This window comes from Palaemon carinicauda, chromosome 14 (assembly GCF_036898095.1).
Source record: "Palaemon carinicauda isolate YSFRI2023 chromosome 14, ASM3689809v2, whole genome shotgun sequence".
NCBI lineage: Eukaryota > Metazoa > Arthropoda > Malacostraca > Decapoda > Palaemonidae > Palaemon > Palaemon carinicauda.
The window spans coordinates 4,700,865-4,706,864 of NC_090738.1; the positions used below are offsets into that span (position 1 = coordinate 4,700,865).

At 38.4% G+C, this 6,000-nt stretch overlaps 1 protein-coding gene across 7 annotated transcripts in view; it reads left to right on the top strand.

The window, feature by feature from the left end:
- Positions 1–6,000, top strand: part of Mical (Molecule interacting with CasL) — a 442,383-nt gene that overhangs the window by 188,043 nt on the left and 248,340 nt on the right. Inside the window, exon 1 of one of the 7 annotated variants that reach the window (XM_068386752.1) lies at positions 2,522–3,138. The exons of the other annotated variants lie outside the window; for them this stretch is intronic. The gene's annotated coding sequence lies outside the window, so the exon portion shown is untranslated. Of the gene's footprint in view, positions 1–2,521; positions 3,139–6,000 lie in introns of those variants that run through there. 7 annotated transcript variants of the gene reach the window in all.

The window sequence follows — 6,000 nt, forward strand, 5'->3', positions numbered from 1 at the left end:
GTTCCACATCTTTTAGATGACGTGTTTCAAGGGACGGTTTTAGCCAAACTTTTTCCAAACGATGAATTCGTGGAAAGCTCCAAATTTTCCTGTGACTCAGTATGCTGAACGATTAGCGATCTCTCTCTCTCTCTCTCTCTCTCTCTCTCTCTCTCTCTCTCTCTCTCTCTCAGATGTATGGAAGTTGGCTGTCGATAACACGTAAACGTGTGTGTGCATGACAATAGGTAAACGCCCCCGTTAGAAAGTACCTGTATTAATTGTTAGATTTGGAAAATCTCTCTCTCTCTCTCTCTCTCTCTCAGATGTATGGAAGTTGGCTGTCGATAACACGTAAACGTGTGTGTGCATGACAATAGGTAAACGCCCCCGTTAGAAAGTACCTGTATTAATTGTTAGATTTGGAAAATCTCTCTCTCTCTCTCTCTCTCTCTCAGATGTATGGAAGTTGGCTGTCGATAACACGTAAACGTGTGTGTGCATGACAATAGGTAAACGCCCCCGTTAGAAAGTACCTGTATTAATTGTTAGATTTGGAAAATCTCTCTCTCTCTCTCTCTCTCTCTCTCTCTCTCTCTCTCTCTCTCTCTCTCTCAATTAACCTAGAGATTCGTACCTTCCACAGGAACTGAAACACCTGTGCTGGAAAGTTATGGGGAAAAAAACTCTTCCGTTGCTTTGCAGGTTGAGTACAGAAGTGAACAAATGATGTGTTTGTACAAACAAATAAACGCAGTTTAAAAATCGGTTCAATGCTTTATGAAGTCTTTGTCGAAATTATTTGGAAGTACCTTTTTTGCGTTGCATTTATAAGGCGTGAAATCCTTTGTGAGAGTCAGAAGTTGAAAGCATATCAGTACTGCAGATATCAGTACTGCAGAGTGGCTACCTCTCAAATATAAGTAGTTTCTTATCGCACCAATTTCATATACACCATATATAAATTATTACCACAGCTTTAATTCAAAGAAAACTGTATTCCGGTCTTATTTTTCCCTTCGTTATCCCTAAGTTAAGGGGTCGATTGCCAGATGCGCCTTCTCCATGCCTGGTACCAAAGGCGTTCTCTTCCACCAAACATCTTCTCTATATATATTCATTCAAATAAAACTGTCTTCCAGTCTTATATACGTGCTTAATTATTTGTGTAATATATAGTGTATATATATATATACATACATATATATATATATATATATATATATATATATATATATATATATATATGTATATGTATTTACTGTATATATATATATATATATATATATATATATATATATATATATATATTTACTGTATATATATATATATATATATATATATATATATATATATATATATATATATATATATGGATATGTATGTTTTTACCACTCCCAACTTCAACGAATACATTTAAGGGACTAGCTACCAACAGTTTATTTTGTGATAATTTTCAAAGAAGTTGAAAGCATTCAAGTTGAATTTATTGGTTCCTTAACCATGTTGAATGTTTGGTCCCCATCAAAATAGTCAAATTTTAGCACGCACAGAGAGAGAGAGAGAGAGAGAGAGAGAGAGAGAGAGAGAGAGAGAGAGAGAGAGAGAGAGAGAGAGAATCCCACTTGATATCCCCAATTTATCCTCTTTTGAGGATGTTAATTCCCCACCTGCAAACCTTTCCGGGCACTTTTGGGTGAATAAAGTCATTTAAGGCTCATGCCCTGTGATCTTTTCCTCCTAGGGTTGAGGCGAGCCTCGGGTACTTCAGTGTTGGAAATTGTTTCATAGGATAGGGTGCCCAGTCTTCCCGGGAACACTGCAGGGCTTTCTTCTCCGGGCGGTATAATACTACTATTTAAGAAATAAACGTCAGTTTATTGTGCGCATAAAGTTTTGTTTGAGTCTTATTTTGTTTCAAGGAATTTTGCCAACATCTCGAATTTTTGGCTTTACTATTAATTTATGGACATTTTATCATGTCTTTGGTAAGTTAAACTTTGCTTAGTTTGATGTGATTTACGTAAATGAAATGTATAAAGTCACGTGAACTTCCAGCATGGAGTTTTAATCGACTAGATTTTGGGGTACAATGTTATGGAAACAATCGTGAGTCATGGGGAGTTTAAATTATGTTCCTGTGATTTTGAATTTAGCAATAATTTTATTTGCAAAACTGTTCAAAGCCACAGTTTAGGGAATGATATGGAAGCCAGGAAATCGACCTTATGTTTAATTTTAGTGTATGGAAAGACAAATTGAGCACAGCGTTTCCTCTTAGTCGTACGGCCGCCAGGCGTTCAGACGCATTGGGATGACAACACAACAGGCAGCCGTGTAGTAGCCGGCAGCTCTCTCTCTCTCTCTCTCTCTCTCTCTCTCCTCTCTCTCTCTCTCTCTCTCTCTCTCTCTCTCATCCGTAGGTTACAAATCCCCCCACCACCTCCCTACCGCCGGTCCACTCATACCATATCCTCCACCATCACCACCTCCTCTATATTCTGTCTCTGCGAGCGGCGAGCGGCCTCTTGCTCTGCCTCTGGTCTCCAGTCTCGTAACACCTTGGTGACAGTGTGGGTGTGTCGTTGCTCGGACCATTAGAGCTTGCCCTCCTCCTTAAATACATATCTTTGGGTTAGTTAATAATAATCCCCCCATTTTACACGATTCGACCAAATAATCTCTTGCACACGGGAGGGATTTATATTTAAGGGGATTTTACTACATTGATGTACAAGTACATGTGAAAACGAATATATCGATTCCTTCGAACTTGGGGAGATTAATGGTGATTTTTATAGCTGTGGAAAATAACACGTTTCTCATTCTGTGAAGACAAGGGAGATAGATACCCCATAGTTTATATGAAAAAATAAGGCCTGCGAGGGCGGTAAGCTTACGTAAATTTAGGCGCCCATGTGATCAGTGTTCTTTCAAGACCCCCCTTCCTCTCACACGAATATTTTCGAGATGGCGGGTTGGATTTTGACATGGTGTTGCCGCTAACGAATTCTAAGTGGGACGAGAAAGGAAAAATAAAAAGGAAGGGCAGCTTGTGTGTGTCTTTGTATGTGCACCAGCGAGGAGGAGAGGTAGAGGCTGACCTGCCCCCTTGTGTGATTCATCCTTTAAATAAGCCATCCTTATTATACTGATATGGTGAGACTTAGACTTTTATTTCTTTTTCTTTTTTCTTCGAAGGGTAAATCTATTTTCATTCCTATTTATTTTTAAGTTCTCGTTTATTTTCATGGTTGTAGTAAGATAATTTTAAACATTCTGTAACATTTAAAATGACCCGAAGCTTTGTTACTGATTGGTGATATGTTTACTGGTAAATATTGGGAGATTCATTTTGCCTGTGGGTTTGCGTTAATAAAGATATCCTTATTATGTCTACCTATTAATTTCACAAAAAAAATTCAGGCTTCGTTAAAATTTGATTGCAAATACCGTCTTTCAGTTCCTAGAGCATCCTTTTTGATAATGTAATATAGAATATAAAAGTCAAGTTTTTGTTATTCCATGTTGAAAGATGTCGCCTACCAGTAATCAAGGATTTTTCTTCACTTAGCGAGATATCTACAAAAGGATGAGTAACGGGTTGGTGAGGCAGCGTTCAGGTGCGTTTTGTTGGCCAGTTGCATAAGGCCGCCAAAGTTAATGAACCCGCCTTCCCCTCTACCTTTCATTCGGATGTGCAGTTTTTTTTGTTATTACGGCTAATTTAAATCCTTTACTTGATTGCTCTTATTGCGTGTTTCCCCGTCTTTGGACGATTAAGCATTTCTTAGTGTTCCTCGAGGTAAGCTAAACGGAGATAAACAAATCTGGTTGCCAAAAATACAGTCGATGACGATACTGTTTACTCTCCAATGTATAATAGATTGGACAAACACACACTGTTGGCTTATCTCGAAGACTATACAAACTTGCATACATACGTACACAGCTTTGCAAACTTAAACAATTTGGATTAGTACTTTATACATTGCATGCATGCATATATAAATACATGCATGCATACAAATGAATACTTACACAGCTTTGCAAGCTTAAACAATTTTGATTATTACTTTTATACATTACATGCATGCATACATGAATACATACACAGCTTTGCAAGCTTTAACAATTTTTTATCATTACTTTTAAACATTACATGTATGCATACATAAATACACGCATGCGTACATAAATACATACATGCATGCGTACATAAATACATACATGCATGCATACATAAATACATACACAGCTTTGCAAGGTTAAACAATTTTGATTAGTACTTTTATACATACATACATACACGCCTACATTCTTTTGCAAACAAACCATTTTAATTGTTAGTTAGAACTGATTAAAGATGTTCGTGATTGTAAAGCTGACTAAAGGATATCATGTCTTTTTTTTTTAAGTGTGAGAAGTGTAACAAAATTTCTCTCTCTCTCTCTCTCTCTCTCTCTCTCTCTCTCTCTCTCTCTCTCTCTCTCCTCTCTCTCTCTCTCTCTCTCTCTCTCAAAATTGTAATGCCTTAGTTCTCATTCACAGCCAATTAGGTAACTAGTGCTAGTTGTCAGCCTACCGTTACGATTACCCGTAGCTCGGTTGGTGAGAGGAAGATAGTCTCCGATAAAAACACCCGTGATTGTCCGTCTCCGTCATGACAATTGTACAAAGAAAACTGGATGGCCTCGATGAGGTAATTCTCATGTTATAGTAGTGCAAAGGTCCAAAACATATCCTCTCACTGTCTAAAGAAGTCTTCCTCGTTATCATTCAATCCCGAACATGAGACAAATGGGCCTTTTTATTCTTTCCGATAGACGAAGCCAGTGAGCAAGGCCCTGTTGATGATAATCTAGTTTGGCTGACAATAAACTAGAAGATTCTTTATCAATAATGACCCGGTAACTGTTTCTATGATGAAATACTAGGGCCTGGTAATACTTGCTTGCCAACTAGAGTTAGGCTCGGTCACACATCTGCAACTAAGCTCTGGCGGAAAGTATAGCGATTGTTCTGGTGTTTTATGTCGGAACGACCTGTCGCACGCTTCCTGCTAGATTCCCGCTCGCTTATTCTTGGACCTGGACGATTGTTGGAGGGAGTGTGCGATAGAGTTAAACGCGAATCGCCACCGACGGCGTTTAGCATGGTATTAAACCTGCGAATAATCGTGACTAGTGGGGATTCCCGTAAGATATATTGCGATGGCTTTAAAATGCCGCTCGGTTTTCACTCGACTTAGCAGCGAGTGCGCAACGATAGGCCAAGGAAGTATATGAAGGCTGTTATCAGTGACCTAACACCAAGAAATCACTCTACCAAATCTGCAAAGGTGCAACGGGACAACTCATGCCATGGCCAGAGAGAGCGTTGGCCGATATTTTGTAATGTACCTAAAAGTGTTCGAATGACAAAAGAACTAAAATCATGTCTAACTTCGTATTATTTATTCATATTGTTTATGGGCATAGTAAGTTCAGGAATGTGATATCTGGTGTTCCACAGGGTAGTTTTCTTGGCCCATTACTTTTGATATATAAACATGACATGTGGTTTGGAGTATAAAACAAGGTTGTTGCATATGCAGATGATGCTACTCTTTGCATCAGCTCCATCTCCTTAATGTAGATCTGGGGTTGCTGAATCCATTAATAGAGATTTAGCTAAAATTAGTGCACGGTGGAAATCATAGGGTATGAAACTCAAAGTATGATTGTAAGTAGTTCAAGGACAGGGGCTCCTCAACATCCGGATCTCAGCATTGACAGTGTTTCTTGAACTTTGTATGACTTTTGAAATTGTAGGTGTGATTCTTGACAGCAAATTCACTCATGAGAAACACATCATGCCTGTGCCCTCTTCAATTGCAAAAAAAATTGCTTATTGAGAAAGTCTTTCAAGATTTTCGGTGATCAATCTATTTTGGAAAAAAAATTTAATTCTTTCATTCTTCCTTGTTTAGAGTATTGTTCTCCTGTCCGGTCTTCAGCTTAATTTGTTGGACAGGAACGT